This window comes from Protopterus annectens, chromosome 8.part0 (assembly GCF_019279795.1).
Source record: "Protopterus annectens isolate FY-2018-M chromosome 8.part0, PAN1.0, whole genome shotgun sequence".
NCBI classification, from domain to species: Eukaryota; Metazoa; Chordata; order Ceratodontiformes; family Protopteridae; genus Protopterus; species Protopterus annectens.
The window spans coordinates 606,952,057-606,971,146 of NC_056741.1; the positions used below are offsets into that span (position 1 = coordinate 606,952,057).

The following is a 19,090-nucleotide window of genomic DNA, read 5'->3' on the forward strand; positions in this document are numbered from 1 at the left end:
GATCACAGCAAGGCTGGCCCCATTGACTGAAAATTATATGTCACTTTCTTGTTGACAGACCATTCCTGAGGTAGTAAAATGGACTTGCTCAGTTTGTCTCCTTTCACGTTGCACTTCTCCAGAATGTGTGTTGCTACTAGAAAGTGGTTTGAAGTGATTGCCTATTGCCAAATCCTGAGGGCTTCTCAACACAAGGGATAAGACCTAATCCCCCCTTGTTTGTTTATGTACCAAACTACTGACAAGTTGTCTGTTTTGAATCACAATTGTCCCGAAAGGGAGAGAATCTTGGAATGCCTGAAATGCTAAGAGCACTGCTCTAATTTCCAGAACATCGATATGTGTTTTGGCCTCTTTGGGGGACCAAGTGCTTCAGACTGTTTTTCCAGGAAGTGCCTCCATCTGGGATGGGTCCGTGGTCACTATGGCCCTGGGTTGAGGGAGAATGAAGGGAAAACCTTGTAAAATTTGATCTGACTGAATCCACTACCAAAGGTATTTTTTGCATGCACAGATTATTTTTCTTTGACCTGACATGGGGTGGTACAGAACTGACCACTGTGTTGACAGTATCCACTTGAAGAATTCTTGTATGAAATCTTGCAAGGGAAACTAGAATTATGGCCACTGACATTGACTCTAGGGCTTGTAGAATCAATCAAGCTGAAATTGTGATACTGAAGATTATCTTTTTTGACCTGGAACCTAATAATTAGTACTCAAGAGGGGAAGAGAAGTTGTCATTGATTCTGTATTGAACACTGCTCCTATAAATTCTAGTATTTGAGATGGTTCTAAATTAGACTTGTAGTTTATAGGTATTTCCAGGTTGGAGCAAATCTGGAGTACCTGATCCTGCACTTTTAGTGGTAAAATCCTGGTCAGAGCAATATTGAGACAATTGTCTAAATATGGAAACATTCAGAATCCCTGTAGTCTCAAGCTGCCACCACTGTCATGCATTTGGTGAACACCTTGGGGGGCTGTGGTGAGGCCAAAGGGCAGTGCCCTGAACTGATAGTGACTGGCTGTCAGCCAGAAGCGTAGATACTTTCTGGATTATCTGTCCATTTGTATATGATAGTACACATCCTAAAGGTCTACTGAGCACAACCAATCGTCCATGCTCAAAAAGGGCACACTGGACTGAACCATTACCATTAAAAACGTTGTGTGTTGAATTGACTTGATGAAGATAATGAGATCAAGAGCTTGTCTCAAGTCCCATTTTCTTTGGTACTAATAAGAATCTTGAGCAAGTTCCAGATCACATTTTGTCTGGCGGGACTTCTTGGATGACTATTTTTTTCTAGCAGCTTTTAAATTTCTATTGATGTTGATTTCTAGTGATGTTGATTTTCTCTGACTGGGTGGTACAACAGGAAGCTTGTATAGAGGTGGATGTGGAAGAGAAAGGGAATATAACCTCTGGATATAATCTTCTGCACCCAAGTATCATTTATGATTTCTAGCCAGGCTATCTAGTGCTGAGATAAATGGCTGCTGACTGCCTCCAGAGTGGCACAATTGGGCCTCCATTCAGGAGCACTGATAGGGGCCTATCAGAAAAGGAATTTGTAAACCCTTGGTTTTGTGGGCCTCTTCTGCTGCATGGGTGTCATCTTCCATTTGAGTTCTCCCCTCTGCCCCTGGGGGGAACTATCTCCACGTGGATCTAAGAAAGGACCCTGGGACTACCTGAACCAAATTTTTTGACCACCCCGCTGATTCCTTGAGAAGGTTCTTTGAGGGGTCATAAAATGTACACACATTGCAGAGAGGGTCTTTCCATCCTTCTTGCACCTGGATAATGTGGTCCTTCATTTTTGGGCCAAACAGAGAACTGCTGTCAAAAGGAGCATTGACGAATGGGACTTGAAGGGCTCCGCAAAAATCACACAAGCACATAGAAGCATGCCTCCTTATGGATATGCCTGAACCAGTCACCCCTGAGGTACCTTCAGCTGCATGTGAGATAAGCCTCATGGATGAGGTAGAAATCAACAGCAGAGCATCAGCAGTGATGGCTCCTGAAAAATAATTTGATAGTTCTTTTATCAAATCCCTTTGGAGCCTTATAAAATGGGCCAAGTAGTTCAGCAATTGGACACCACATCTCTGAAGCATACACATGCTTTCCAAATCTGTCCAGTGCTTTACACTCCCTGTTAGGGGGATGGACAGAGGAACTCTGTTCCACTAGTTCATTTTTAGTAGCAGCTGCCAAGACCATGGCATCTATTGGCACTACCTTGCTCCAAAATTCCTTGTCTACAGGTGGTGCCAGAATCAGATCCAGTCTCTTGGGATTTGGCTCAATTGTGTCAGGCTCCTTCCACGCCCACTGAGAGACCAAATCAATGAGCTCCTCGGTGGGTGAATTCACCGAGGAGGTAGATGGCCCAGACACAAAAGCCTCCAGGAACACTGACTCTTCAGAAGAAGGGTTTTAGGCTGACCAAAGTACAGTCTGCAGCAATGTGAGATGAAGAACATCCATGCCTTTGCTTTAGGATTTTAAGGATGTCTCCAATGGAGATGTCTTCAGGTGGTGATCTTGGAGACTATTCCCCTTCGTTGAAATTAGTGTCTTTGGTAACAGACTTCTGAGGGGAATCCAAGTGCCTCCTCTTGCACTTCCTCTTCCTAGGGACCCTTTGGTGGGATGTTCTAGAGAGATATGGGAAGAAATGGTAATACCCTACTGGGTATCTTGGAGATTTTGGGTAGGCTGTCCCTGTGGACCAGGAAAATGAGGCTCAATGTGCAAAGAAATGTGGGATCCAGACAGATGATGCAAGGAAGGAGGAACAGTCTGTCCTGCAGGAGTAGAAAATACTCTCTCCACTACCTCAAAGGCAGACTGCTCTGGGGAGAAGGAAGCCAATGGAGCCAAGAAGCCAAGCTTCCGACCCCTCAGCTCCCTCTGTCCTGAAGGCAACCGACCAGAGGCACAGGTCGGAGGCAAGATATTCAGTACCAAAGCTCCAAGGGGCAGAGATGGCTCTGAAAATTTCAGTGTCTACTAACACCTCAGACCCAACACGGACACCTCGGCTCAGAGTCGTCCAGATCCCAAACCATAGGACCTGTAGCATTCAGAGTAAGCTTCAGATCTGAAGAAACTAAGATCTTCGGATCTGAAGTCAATGGTCCCAGAAGACTCGGACCTGAGGGCACCAAAGCAACTGGTTGGATTTTTGAAGGAGTTGAAAAAGATGGTGTAATATTTACAAAGGTTTCCTATCCCGATGGGGTAGGAGCCAGAATAACTCCCACCTGTATTTGTGCGGAGAGAAACTTCCTCATCATCTTGTCCACATCTGCCTCGGTGAGACTCCTGGAAGAAAGAGAGGAAAGCCAGTGATGGGGATCTTGAGCATCAACATACTTCTAGGAAGGGAGAAGGTACAAGGGATGGTACTGGATCCAAGGAAGGGGATTATGCTGTTTTTGGTAAGGGCTTCAGATACGATAAAGTCAGATCAAATGAAGCAAACTTATTTTCAGGTGCTGATGCAGAAGCAGCTTTCAGATCAGATTTCTTGGCCTTTTTCCTTAGTGGTTCAGTGGTAGGATCAGAGGATGGTGTAGAGGATCCAGAAGGCTTGGAAGACTTTTTCGCCTTTTGCTGGGGGGGGGGGGGTTGAGCCCCAGATAACACTTTGGAAAAGGAAAAAGGGAGTAATCCTTTTAATATTAATTTATTCTTCCTATCAGCCAAGGCCCTGGGATTAAATCCCTGCCAATCTTGCACTCAACATTTAGGTGCTGAGGGCCTAAACAATGCCTGCATATAGTGTGAGAGTCTGAAAGCGGAATTTTATGTCTGCATTCTGTAGATTTTTTAAACCCCAAGGGGGCTTTCTCAGACATTTCCGATGTTAATAACAAAAGTAAGAATTTTTTTTGGTTAAGAAAGGAAATAACAACAATGGTAAGTAGATTACCCTAAAGAAGGGTACAAAAGAACTACCAGCAATGGTAAAACAGATTCACACTAAAGTATAGAACGTGAGGTATAAGGAATATAATATTTAAGAACATATCAAAGAATTATATGAAAATTCACTTACATGAATTCAAAAAAAGGCTATCTAGCTTGAGAGCTAAAGGTGACCACGTCTTCACGCTAAAGTGGCAGACGAGATCTGAGGAGTGTTAGGGTTGGTGCATTTTGGGAAAGGGAGGAGCTCAAGAGTTTTTTGGTGGCCACGTGCTTTAGTAACGTCAGAGTCAGATCCGAGGATCGGATCCAAACCCAGTTATTGGAATGAATGAAAACTGACAACATTAGATCAATAATTAATTAGAGGGGCTAACAAAGGTTAAAGTATTACAGAATAAGGGGGAAACTCACAGAACAAAAAGATGCGGAAAAATGCAGTGCTAAAGAGAAAATAAGGGAGTACCTGAATAATATGCAGGAGTTTAGAAAGACTGCTTTTAAGTAACTGTTTTCTGATAGCAACTTCAGCACACAAAAAACAAACTTTTGGTTCAACAACTTAGGCAACAGAAAGTTGAAAGAACTGCTGCCAAAGTTAAGGAGCCTATAACATAATAAATAACCAGAGAAAATGTAAAGGTATAAAGCAGAGAAGTGGGGAAATCAAGAAAAAACATAACTGGAAATGTTTATGGAAGACTTAAAGATGCCAAGGTTAGAGGTAGATGAGGCTCAACAATTAACAGTTAAGATAAGAGGAGATGAGATAAAAATGGTGATGTATACTCAATTTGCATGAAAGTCTCTAGGAATATATGGTATTCATATGGAAGTCTGGAAGGTAAGAGGGAAGAAAGTGATAAAGATGTTGAAGGTTTTGTTTAACAGCATTTTAAAAAAGAGGAAAGAATAACATTCTGGAAAAGAGCTGTGGCGGCTGTAATACCTAAAGATTGTAAAGACCCATCAGATCCAGCTTCATATAGACCCATTTCAATTTTAAAGCATGATTATAAAGTGTTTATGCCTACAATGGCTAAAAGAATGACAAAGGTGTTGCCGAAATTGACAGATATGGATCAATGTTGTTTTGCAGAGGGACTCAAACATTTGACAACATTAACAGAATGATGACGATCCACAGGAAAGCAGACTAAGAAAATACTGCTTTTGCTGGGTCTTGATGCAGAGAAAGCATCTGTCAGAGTAAGCTGGGACTTTGAGTATGGCACTGGAAGCATTTGCAGTTCCTGATACAATAAGCCTAATTAGGAGACCATATGAGGGATTAGCGGCAAAAATCAAAGTGGGAGGGTTCCCCTATGATAAGTTGTATCTGAACAGAAGAACCAAGCAAGGTGTGTCCTCTTTCCCCCTTTTTATTTGCATTATATTTAGAACCATTGGCAATGAAAATAAGGGACTCAGCAGTTCAAGACTATAATTGGTATGGTTTTCTAGAAAAGTTGGCTTTATCTGCAGATGATATTATTTTGTACCTGATAAAACAGAAAAGGGCATCTCAGTGTTGTGGAACATTTTGAGACAGTTCAGGTTTTTTTCATGTCATAATATTAATGCACCAAACTACTCCTTTTTTCCTTTAAGTCTCTCTCCCATGAAAAAAAAAAAAAAAGAAGTTATGTTCTTACCATAACGTTCCATCTGAGTAGTAGACTTCATTCTTCTGCACATATGGGTATACGGATCCGATTCAGATCCGAGCCAGCAAAAACATTTCAAGCATCAGCTCCGAGCTCAAAGCTCCTCCCCTACCTATATTACCTCACTTCCTCCTATCTAGCCCCAGATCAAGTTTGCTATCACTAAAAAGCGACGTAACCAAAAACCCTAAACAGGATAACCTGAAGAGTGAGGGGGACGGAGGGAGGGAAAGTGCAGAAGAATGAAGTCTACTATTCAGATGGAGCGTTAAGGTAAGAACATAACTTCTTTATCTGAAGTAGTTGACTTCATTCATTCTGTACATATGGGACAGAGTCCCCAGCTACTAGAATTCCTGGAAGGCCCTTAAGGAAGGATATTTCTGAGCACCGCAGAGCCAAAGGATGCTCTCCCTCTAGAAATGAGATCCAATTTGTAATGAGAGATGAATGTGTGCGAATTTGCCCAAGTAGCTGCTGCACAAATATCACCTAATGAAACTCTCGACCAGAAAGCTGCAGAAGTGGCCATAGCTCTAGTGGAATGAGCCTTCAATACACCAGGAGGAGATAACCATTTGTCCTTATAGACCTGCACAATACACAGGGTGATCCATCTTGCTAAGGACACTTTCGAAACTGCTTTGCCCAAACATGGTTTAGAAAGAGAGACAAACAATTGATCCGACTTCCGGAAGGGTTTAGTCCTATGGAGGTAAAAATGAAGCTGTCTATTGGACATCCAACAAATGAAGCTTACATTCACCTCTATTCTGGAAATTTGGGAAGAAGACCGGCAAATTTATTGATTGATTAATATTGGCTGCTGAAGACACTTTGGGAAGAAAAGAAAGGTTCATGCGCAATGAAACCCTATCCTTGTGAAAAACCAAACAGGGGGGCAAGGAGGATAATGTCTGCAACTCAGAAACTCTCTTAGCCGAAGTGATGGCGACCAAGAATGCTGTCTTCCATGACAAGAACTTCATCGGAACTGAACCGGCTGGCTCGAAAGGGGGAGAGGTCAAGGCCTGAAGGACTAAAGTCAAATCCCAGGGGGGCACTGTTGCTTTAACTGGAGGTCACAATAAAAAGGTGCCCTTCAGGAAGGCTTTACAGAGTCGGGCAGAGGCCAGAGCAACCTTACTTTCACCCACATGAAAATTAGAGATAGCAGCCAGTTGAACCTTGATGGTGGAAGCACTAGAGCCTGACCGAAAAAGATCTGCCAAAAAATCCAGTATGACTGGAACAGGGGCTGTAAACGGGTTCTGATTGCACTGAGAGGCCCAAACACAAAAACGTTTCCACTTGCTATTGTACAGTTTCCTAGTGGAGGCCTTAAGAGAAGCTACCAGAATATTCTTGACAGGAGATGAAAGTCCGGGAGTCCTGATGATCATGGGAACTGGAGCAGCCAAGCAGTCAGCTTGAGATTGTCCAGGTTGGGCAGGGGCAAGCCCAAAGGGTGAGAAATTAGATCCGAGATCCGGACATGGATCTAGAGCCCATGGAGGGGCCAACAGGTGAGACCATAGGAAGGGAAACCACACGATGCGGCCAGAAGGGAGCTATGAGAATGACTTTGCACTGCAGCCGGCAAGCTCTCTGAAGGAACTTTGGAATCAGAGGTAATGGGGGAGAAGCATACAGTAACCCGGGAGGCCAAGCATGGACTAGAGCTTCCCTGGGGGCATCCCCCGGAGGGGGGATCAAAGCGAAGAATTTGCTGCACTTCACGTTGGAAGGAGATGCGAAGAGATCGCAGCAAGGTTGATCCCAAACATTGAAGATCTTCTCCACCACTGATTGTTTCAGGGACCACTAGTAGGGAAGAGGATAGCCCTGCTGAGACTGTCCTCCAAAATATTGGAGCGTCCAGGGATTTGCTATGAGAAACCGGCTGGTGGATATGGCCCACTCCCAAACTCTCATGGCCTCGTGACAAAGGGGGTAGGATCAGGTCCCTCCCTGTTTGTTTATATACCAGACTACAGACATGTTGTCTGAATGAATGGATAAGGTCCCCGGAGGTAGGACCGGGTGGAAGGCTCTCAATGCTAACAAAACTGCCCTCATTTCCAGGACGTTGATGTGTAGCTTGGTCTCTGAAGGGGACCACGTGCCTTGGGCCATTCTTCCCAGGAAGTGCCCCCCCCCCCCGCACTGGGAAGTGTCCGTGGTCACCGTGGCTTGAGCCTGACGGGCTAGAAAGCTGCCTCCCTGCAAATATGTCCGCAGAGTGAAGCCACCACAGGAGTGCCGTTCTGCATGCCCGATTGATATGGATGTGGAAACTCATTGGAAGGTCTAGCCAGGACCATTGGACTGCCAGATTCCACTGAAGGACTCTCATGTGAAGACGTGCAAGAGGGAGTATAGAGATTGCTGCTGCCATGGAACCCAGGCCCCTGAGAACATCGGCTGCTGTGACAACCGCATGATCCAAGATCACAGAAACATGGAGTCTGAGATTCGCTATCCTTTCTGGAGTGAGAAAAATCTTTGACTAAATCGAATCCAACCGAGCCCCGATGAAGTCTATGATCTGAACTGGAGTCAGGTGGGACTTGTTGAGGTTGATCGAGATGCCTAATTTGTGAGCCAGACCAAGGAAGTAGTGTAGGGCACGATACAGGAGACGCTTGGTGGATGCAGCGAAGAGCCAGTCGTCCAGGTAGGGGAATACCTGAATGCCCTGAAGTCTCAGGTGAGCCGCTACAACCACCATGACCTAGGTGAACACCCTGGGGGCTGTGGTGAGACCAAAGGGTAGGGTTCTGAATTGAAAGTAACTGGCCCCTAGCCGGAAGCGGAGAAACCTCCTGGAGCTCCTGTGGACCTTGATGTGATAGTAAGCATCCTGGAGGTCTAACGAGCACATCCAGTCGCATTCTCTCAAAAACGGTAGAATGGACTGTAGAGTGACCATCTGGAATTTTTGTTTCTCTACCGACAGGTTGAGGATAGACAGGTCTAGAATGGGCCTGAGGTACCCCGTCATCTCTGGTACTAAAAAGAACCTGGAGTAGATGCCTGATCCAGATTGATCTGGGGGGACCGTCTCGATGGCTCGTTTTTGTAACAGCTTTGAAACCGCTAAAGCTGCAGCCTCCCTGTGAGCGGGTTGGACATTTGGAAGGCGAGCTGGAGATATGGGATGTGAAATGAAGGGGATAGACTATCCCCTGTATATGATGTTTAACACCCAGCGGTCTGCAGTAATGGACTCCCATGCCGCTGGATGTAAGGAAAATCTTCCCCTGACTGCCACCAGAGTACAGCAGCCGGGTAACCCCTCAGGGTTGTTGAGCGGATCTGTCGGAAAAAGGTTCCCTAGACCCGAAATTTCTGGGACCCCCTCTGCCCCTGGGGCGGCGTCGATCTTGTCCCCCTCGGCCTCTGGGGGACGAATACTCCTGAGTGTCACAAAAGGACCGTGACTTCTGGAACCACATCTTCTTTTGCCCCTTTTGGTTCCTGGAATAGGACCTCTGGGGGTTAGTGTGTCACGTACGGTCTTCCCAAAGAGCAATGATCCATCGAATGGGGCATTGATGAAAGACGCCTTAAAGGGGTCCGCAAATTGACACAGCCTGATCCAGGTGTGTCGCCTCAAAGCAACGCCTGTACCTGCAGCTCTAGCGGCACCCTCCGTGGCATGAGAGAGGGGACGTATAGAGGTATTAGTCACTGATTTCAGCGTAGTCATCTTGGCAGTTAAGGACTGCTTGCCTTGGCTGTGACAGAGATTCCAGGGGCGACTCACTTAGCTCCGATATAAGGTTTTGCTGCAGTCGAATGACATGTGCCAAGTAATTCAGCGCATGAATAGAAAATGTCGCTGACGAGTACATGCGCTTCCCAAAACTATCCATCGGCCTGGACTCCTTGTCCGGTGGATGAACCGAGGAACTCTCCTGTGCTAGTTCCTTCTTTGTGGAAGCTGCAACCACCAAAGCGTCTACCAGGGCTCCCATGGACCATGCCTGCCTGTCCGATGGTGGAGAAAGAATTTTGTCTGGCCTTTTGGGGATAAGCTCTGCGGTGTCAGGATCCTTCTATGCCCTAGTGGTGATGAGGTCCACCAAGGGGTCAGCTGGTGGGGAGACCCAGGAAGTAGATGGGCCCGCGCCAAAGGCATCCAGGAATACGGACTCATCCACAGAGGGTTTGGGAGCTGACCAACCTACTCTTTGGTGGAGGATCTCCATAATGTCTCCAAACGAGACGTCCTCGGCAGGTGATCTGGGGGAACCCTCTCCTTCATCCAAGTCCATATCAGTGGTAATGGACTCAGGGGAGTCCAAATGCCTCCTCTTGTACTTACACTTACGAGGTTCAACTCTCCAGTGTGACTCTCTGGATAGGATTCGTAAGCCTCCGGGGGTTCCCCGAGGGGGAACGACCTGGGGCTGCCTTGGCACGGGCTGTCCCTGAGACAGGGCAATGGTAGCAGAATCCAAAATCAAGGGGGTCTGGGCCGGATCTGAGGATGTGAGCTGTGGTCTCAACCCCTGCGAGAGGACCCTTTCCACTGCCCCGAATGCCGATGGAGAGCATGCCTCTGTAGAATGTAAGCTCTTCCCGGCACTGAAGCCAGAACAGGAGCCGACTGCAAGGTAGTCCGGGTGCCGAGGGTGGGATGCAAAGGAACGAGATCCCGACTCTTGGGTCTGACTCCCCGACCACGGATCCGAGAGTCCCCTGGATCCGAGGAACTCAAGGTGATGGTCGGCATCAAGGAAACGAAAACCATCGGTGCCAACCCCGCGGCTCCGAAAGGTCTCGGACCCGAAAACCCCGAAGCATCGGGTCGGATCGGGGAAGGAGCAATAGGGTGGAACATAGTAGCAGAAGAAGAACCCTCACCAATGGGAGAGGGTCCTGGTAAGACCCCCATCTGAATCTGGTTCTGGATAAACCTCCTCATCAGCCTGTCCATATCAAGTTCGGATACACTCTGAGTCGATCTGGAGGAAGCGACCGACTCGGGTCTGGATTGGATCAGGGGGGAGTGCCTCGGCTCCGATGGCTCCGCCGAGAAACAGGGAGAGTGGAGCTGAGGAGAACGAGACCTAGACATCTTAGCAGAGGGACTGGAAAAAGACTCCTTGTCCGGAGACCTTTTCCTGGGCTTGTCTCTCTCTTTATTGCACCTCTATCCCTTTTGACCCTACCTCTCTGGGACGACTCCGAAGAAGCAGGCCTGGCGGGAGGTTGAGTCCCTGCCTGCACGGAGTCACTGGCTGGAGAGGAAACCGAGACAGACTCCAGGGCAGAAGCAGGTAGCAAGCCTTTGGCCACAAGCTTGGCCGACGATCCTTCAGTGTCCTTGGGTTAAACCCCGAACAAATGTCACAGGATACTGACAGATGGGCGACCCCTAAACATACAACACACAGAGTGTGGCCATCAGCTGGAGAAAGCCTATGACCACACTCTGTGCACTTTTTGAAGAGAACCTTAGTCTGTTCAGCCATAACAATGACAGAAAAAAAGTCCTAAATGGATCACACGCACACAAAACCGGGATGGGCCTAGGCGGGAACCAGAACACAAAACTACCACTAGAGAATACAAACTAAAAAAAAACTTTTTTTTTTTTTTTTAAATAACACGATGACCAAATGTGATGTAAGGGAAGAAAAAGGGAAGGAATTCACACTCAAGTAGCAAAAAGTACCAAAAACCTTACCACCTAGCTAAGAGCACAGAGACCACAATGCTGACTCAGAGCAGCAAACGAGATCTGGGGCTAGATAGGAGGAAGTGAGGTAACATAGGTAGGGGAGGAGCTTGGAGCTGATGCTTGAAAAGTTTTTGCCGGCTCGGATCCAAATCAGATCCGTATACCCATATGTGCAGAATGAATGAAGTCAACTACTTCTGATCAAAATTTAAACTCCCCTCTCTTGATAATACAACCACCGAAGTCACTTCTGATAGCAAATTATTAGGGATGATTGTGAATGATTATCTTAAATCTGACATGTATATACAAAATTGCATAAGAAAAACTCATCAAAAACTAGGGATGCTTTATACTACCAAAAACTTTCTCACTGATGCAGCTAAAACTACACTTGCCACTATTTATCTCCTCACCACACTTCTTTATGGTACTCCCATCCTTACTAACCTTCCAGCATCACAAAAATCAAAACTTGAACGATGCTATAACAAAGTTTCTAAATTTGCAGCAAATATCCTTTTCAGAACCCACCACTCTGTTCAGACACAACACATCAGACAGGAACCCTCCCACTTTAATTCTTGCCTCCAATCCCTCTTATAACCTCCTAATTAACCTGATTATTTCATCAGGGAATGTAAATGCTTCCACTGTCCTACTCTTAAAATCCCAGCTTACTGTGTTGAAGGCTTTCTCCGCATCAACGCCCGTCAACAACAGTATTTTCTTATATTCTGCTTCCCTCCTGATCATCATTGTTCTATTAATATTATCAAATGTTTGCCCCCTCCTCAAAACCACATTGACCCATATCTATCAGTTTTGGCAACACCTTTACCCATCTTTTAGCTGTTGCAGGCATAAACACTTTATAATCTTGGTTTAAAATTGAAATAGGCCTTTTATGAAGCTGGGTCCAATTGTTTTTTTACTTTAGATATTACAACCACTACAGCCTTCTTCATGGATATTGGTGTTTCATTTCCTTTTTAAAATACAGTTAAACAAAATCTTCCAGATCTTTACCACTCCGCTTCTAGCTTCCAAACTTCCACAGTAATCCCATCTATTCCTAGAGACTTCCCAGCAGATTGATTATACGTCTCTGTTTTCATCTCATCTCCTCCTATCTTAGCTGTTAATTGGTGAGCCTCATCTACGTCTAACCTTGGCATAGTTCAGACTTCCATAAATATTTCCATTTGTGTTCTTTCTGGACTTCCACATTTCTCTGCTTTATACAGATTTTCATATCTTTAATACCTCTACAGGATCTTTGGTTATTTTTCTTGTTATAGGCTCCCAAAGTTTGGGAAGAAGTTACTGTGCTAAACGTTTTTCAGCTCTGGAGTTATCAAAAATAGTTGCTTAGCAGTAATATTTCTAAACTCATGCATATTATCCAGACATTCCCTTATTTTCTCTTATCACTTTGCAGTTGCGCCTCTTCATGTTCTGTGAGATGTCTGTTATTCTGCAGTATGTAACCGTTGGCAGCCTCTTTAAATAATTCCAGATACTTCTTTACCATATCTTTTTCTATTTTATTTCTACCGTATTTTTAAACTTCACTTTCATGTTTTCCCCTGCTCACTAGCTTAACTCCTGAAGAATTTTTTGTTTTCTCTAGTAACGCTTGAATAATTCTCACTACCCATTACCTAAATTCCTTTCTTTTAACAGATGGGTGGGGAAGTGTCAGTGTCACATTTTTACTTCATTGTCCTGCATTTTTATCTTACTTTTTATTGGCACATGATCTGAAATAGTTATTGGATATGTGTGTCGAAGCTTTCAATTAAATGTACATGTTCCTGTGAAATATAGTTTTTGTCTAATCTATCCCTGTTATTGCACCTTGGGGAACCGAGTTCACATCTTCCATACCAACTATTTTTATAAACTGTGATGAAACCCACTGGGTGCAAAGCGCTCTGATTCATTGCACATCTCACTCCAGGTTGACAAGCACTAAATCCCCTCTTTGTGATACCATGCCTTTAGTTTCTGATAGAATGCATTTCTTTTCATAGTATTCAAGCACCAGAGAATTTCACTATGCAGATTTGTTGTTCCTTTGCTTCCTAGTATCTTTGGTGATCTTACCATATCCAAGACAGAGGACCTTCCTTATATTGTTCAGTCCAGTGTGAACAACGCCCATGCTATAATTTGCCTTGATCTTTTTCAACCTATTTGATATGCACCTAATTTTGGCAGCAGATAAGCACATCACTTGTCATCTGCTCCTTACAGAGTCCAGTGATTGTGTCAGTTTCACATACAGTCGAGTTTCCATCTGCTAAAATAGTTTTGAGCTTGCCAGATTGCAGTGCCTACCTTATGGCCTTTTGAGTCTTTCTTCATTCAGTGCTAACCCTAGGTGTTTTGCTGTCATGGACTTAGTGGTGACTCTGTATAATGGATTTACTGTGGTCAGTGAGAGATCTATATAGTATAGGTTCATAGGTTCAAATGGAGATGGCAGGTTGATCTTTTTATACAGTTGTTTCTTTTCATGTCCATTTGAACCTGTGTGACATTTTACAGTACCTTTTTGTTTTAATGAGAGCCCTCAAAAAAAAAAAAATACACACCCGTAACTTATTAACTTAAAACAAACACACAAAGCTACGTACATCTTCAAGGATCTATGTCAAAGTATTGAACGGCTAAATTGTCGAAACCCATATGGTCGACAATTTTACTCAATGAACAGCTCTGACTTGAGATTGCAGTACAGTAGGGATCAGGGAATTTCCCCACTGTAGTGCGGTCCAGGAGTCGATATATATAATTAGCAGAGGTTGTGGGGGTGCAGGGGAGCTTACCCCCTGCAAAAGCATTGTTTGTGTTGTTTGGGTTTATGTTGTTTATCAACTTACTGAATTGTCAACATATGGGTTTAGACAATTTGGCTGTTCAATACTTTGACATAGATCCCATCTTCAAATAATAATGTTTAACCCCTCCTGATAGGAACAATTGTCCTAGACTGACAGCTGCACTCTCAGATATCCATGCTAAGGTGCATGCTTCAGCCTGTGCTCCCACTTTCACTAACTGCTGTCTGTTTTTGTGTTATCTTTAGTCCCCTCCCAGATGAGAAAACTAGCTTTTAGAAAACATTAACTTTTAGCCTTAATGAAAAAGTGCAATGGTCATCTCGAAATAAAACTAAATTATACACCACTGTAATAAATGCATTGAATTATTTAGTTACTAGGAAAGCTGCTATCTCTTATTCACTTCCAGTAATGTCATGCTGTTTTTTACTGAGCTGCTTGCCCTTGTACGTTTTAATTTTACATTTCCCTCAGTAAACAATGCTCAGCCTCGGGATTTATTACCTACATCTGCGGTTAGCTGGTCTCTAGACAAACATAAGAACAGAATGTACACTGCCCTCTGCTGCAGACTTCTCAACTCTCACTGAACATTAATTTGCTAAAGGAAAACTTCCCTGAATTCACAGTGTTCACTTATTTTTAAAGCAAAAAGAAAACTTGTTTTTAAATTAAGTCATGGGCATTTACCCAGACATTCACCTATACAAAGGTTATTCTAATCAGCTCCTGTGCTTTTTTGATCAAACATTTTCCTTTGGATCACTGGAAAATGTTTCACTGGCAAAGTCTCTCTCTGAGTTTTATTATCAGAAGAATGAGAAGCAGAGTCCCCTTCTGTTTGATAGCTCACTTTTTGTTGGACAGACATTTGTATTTTCTCCTTGGCCTCTTCTACATAAAAAAATGTCTGATCCTCCAAATAAAAATATTCTGAAGACAGCTGGTTCTCAACACTCCCTTATTGCTGTGAACAATTTGATTGTCTTCTAGCTGGTGCCAAGTGAATAATCACTTTTCAAAAATATTATCCTCTCCAAGAGGAATCTTGACAATTGGATGGGAGATAGGAAACTCACCCTGGGGATCACATCACTAGGCCTGCTAGAAAGGGGTCCAGGAAATTAAATATTTGTGGGAAGCAATAGTCAGGGAATCATTATGGCTAGGCTTGTATAGGCCCTAGGGCCAAATAGCCTAGTACCTACCTATGAACTAAAAAACCCATGTTGGTTAGAACTACCTCATCAACTAACATATACATAGCTTCTTACTACTAAACATTCTATACAACTATGTTCCTAGTCAGTCATTATGATCTAATGACCAAAAATGCCAGTCTGTTCACAAACCTATCAAATCCTGGGCATTGTCTGTACACGCACCATGTTGCTAAGGCATGAACTTATCTCTATCAGGTCAATACCATTCTTCCCATCTTTCAAAACCATTCTGAAAAACCTCTTTGTCAAAAGCTGGCTCTGTTCTTGCTCAACACTAGCATAAATTATATCCTTAAATGTGGACAAATACCTATTTATACCTTACATCTCCTTAGTCTCCCTTCTTCACTTACTTCCTAACTTCTATCAATTTCTCTACCCTGGCTAACTCTCTAAATATACCATAAGCCTGCTTTTCTCTCATTTAGCATTGCAATTCCTGTTTCTATTATACTAACTTACCTTTAATTTCTCTATCAACTGGCTAAATTTATCTAACTAGATTAATTGTCATAAAACTTGTATCTATTCTTACCCAATGTTTTCATATTATGTCTAAACTGGTATAATTACTTACTGTATTTTTTTGGTATTATTTTTAAAGACTAAAATTATTGTTCTTAAAATGTTTTGTAATACTTTGGAGCTTTTCTTCCCGGGTCTCTGCTGATAATGGGCTCCTGCCCAGTCGGACTTTCCCAGTAATCAAATGGCAATAAATGAAAACAATACTAAATAATGAAGATAAAAACAAAGGCTACAGATGTAAACTATGTACTCACACATTAATTGGTTCAACAATACCAATACTTATGGGGACACAAGCATTTAGGAGTATGGGTTAAAAAGGATGCTGTTATGGCAGCTATGAATATGTAGGAAGAGACTAAACAAAAGATAATACAAAAACCTGAGAAACTGGAAGCTCTTGCCTATGGATATGTACAGCAAGATACAAGCAGTAAAATGTTTTTAGGCTCTCTAGTTTTATACACAGGTCAGACATTTTTTATCAACCAGAGAAGATTTGGATAGTAATTAATAAAGAGATGAAGGCTTTTAGAACAATGAGGTTTAGGATTACCTGATTTGAAGGGATATTTCACAGTTACATAGTTAAGACTATTATACATAACACCAGCAGAAATCTATAATTCAAAATGGAAAGGGATAATGATGAAGTAGGGGGATCTTCAAGAAGTAAGGAAAGAGTGGGATTTTCGATGCACATCCTTAAGGAGAATAAATGGAGAATGGAGATATAACTGATAGGGATGAATGCAATTAGGGGTACACAGAATAGGCAAGAGGGGGCTGGAATTTATTGGAGGAAACTGCCAAAGGAACCAAGCTACTGGGAAGAAATATTTAGACGGAATGGTAAGAGGCCAAGAAGACATTTGGACTGCAGGCTACAGAACGCCTTCCCTATCAGGGATTGATATCAAAGTAAAGTCAGAGAAAGGAGTAGGGGATCCTAAGTGAAAGACCTGCCCTGGTAGAGCTTTTAGTTGAATCTAGAACAGAAGGTGCTGTTAAAAAGGGATAATTAGTAGGGGATATAAAATACTGCATGACAACTATTGGAATCAGAGGAGGTCAGAAGATATTGGGAAGAAGGATTAGATAAGCAATTCACAGAGAAACAATGGAAGGACATATGTATGACTTGCAAATATGCAACAGTCTAGAAGGTTTAGGATTTTGTTTGGAAGTGTTTGCATCAGTATCTTTATACCCCTGACTTCAAATAATTTTGCTGAGGTAGATGCCAAATGGTAGTGGTGTGATGGAGAAGAAAGAGGTAACTGGGAACATATGTTTTGGGAGTGTAATGAGTTGGAAGACTTCAAAAATTCCCAACAGAATAATCTGTTAGGAATACTGGGTGAACAAATGAGTGTAACTAAGGAAATTATTCTTTTGAACTGGGGCACAGGATCTGAACTGCCTAGACATAGTAAGGGCTTGTTAAGTTTAATTCCAGTGACTGCCAAAAAAAACAATTACTACAAAATGGAAAGCAAAGTCTAAACCAAATTGTATCTGAAATACTGAATACTGTAACAAAAATAAAAAAAACAGAAAGTGGAGTCTTTTCTAAGGAAAGAGCAAATTATACAGAAATAAATGGAAATGGTGGGAAGAATACACACAGAATGATGCTCGGGAGGAGGAGGAGTGAGGTTTAAGGCAAGGCAGTAATTTATGTAATGTTTGACTGATATAAAAAAAAGAATACATGTGATTTATAATGTACATAATTGGAAACATGTTAATATGATTTTTTTATCTTTTATATAAATGTGTGTTTGCCTATGTCTTAAGTAATAATTTTATTAAGGTATTTAAAAATATATATTGTCTAATTTAGTATAATTATTTAAACTGTAGATGTTTCTGTATTATTTTTGAAGCTTGTAAAATTATTCTTCTCAAAATGTTTTTTTAATACTTTGAGGTTTTTCTCCCCAGACCTTCACTGAAAATGGGCACCTACCTAATCAGACTTTTCTAGTAATTAAATGTCAATCAATCAATAAATAAGAAAAGTTGTTTTATCAACTCATGAACAATCAAAGAAATGCAGAGGGGTAGTGACTCATCTTTTCTATAGTGCAAGACCACAAGGATCATGAAGATGATCTGGAAAGAGTTTTGAGTTTCAAATGTATTTTACTTGAAGGATTCATTAGGTAAATAGCCTCATTCCAGACATCCAACTACAGAGCAATATTATATGAATATAAGCCAATAACAAAATTTGTTACACTGAGAAGAATAAAAACCTTCCAGAGTCTTCTTAAAAACAGTCAGTCTTAAAGAAAACAGGCCTGCAATTAGCTCAGAGGATTAAGGTTCTGGGTTAACAAGCTGCTTCCTGTGGTGCAGGGTTTGGATTCCCTCCGCCTTTATCTTCCTTCTGCCTTGATTCTGACCAAGTCACTTATATGGACAGTGCTCTGGAGCAATTAGGAAACTAGGCTAGGATCCTCAGTGGTCTCTTGGACTTTAAGCCTACTAAATACTTATGAACTTCCAAGGATCAAAAAGGCCATGATGAGAAAAGTCTAATATCCATCACCCCTAGAAGTTTTCAGTACTACTATACTTCTGTGTCTACACAAACGCACAGTTTTCACCTTTACTCAGTCTGTATACTCAATTACAAACTTCAAGTGAAAAATAAATCAAATTAAATTATCCAAAGATGGTGCAAAACATCCCCCCACAGGAAGCATCTGACTTAATTTCATGTTTAAGAGGAGATGTTCCTACAGATGCATTCTCTTACCGGTCCTCTACCTAGAGGCAATGAGCCTCAAGAGGTATTCATCTGAAAAATGCAAGTCCCAAATCTCTCATCACTAATGAATATCATGAGCACTCGAATATGTTAGGTCAAGTCACAGACCCAATTCTCCAAACTCTGTAATGACAGCATAGTGCTCACTTCTCATTCCAAATGGCAATTACTGTCACCTGTCTGTTCTCACTCTCCAACTTATCATTTACCGACAGCTCAGAACAACTATACATTTTTTACTTTCACAGAAGTCATATTAATCAAATAACTTCTAAGAACATTTCACTTAGCATGAACCACAAGAGATCAAGTATGCATTGCTGAACAGCATTTATCTTTCTGTTAATGCAGTAAGATCAGTCTGGTAAACAATAACAAAACTACACAAACTAGAAAATAAATTAGT

The 19,090-nt window shown here is 42.5% G+C and overlaps 1 protein-coding gene across 1 annotated transcript in view; it reads right to left on the reverse strand.

Moving 5' to 3' along the window:
* FAM3A (FAM3 metabolism regulating signaling molecule A) overlaps positions 1–19,090 on the reverse strand; it is a 1,301,271-nt gene that overhangs the window by 277,297 nt on the left and 1,004,884 nt on the right. The gene's annotated exons all lie outside the window — the stretch shown is intronic.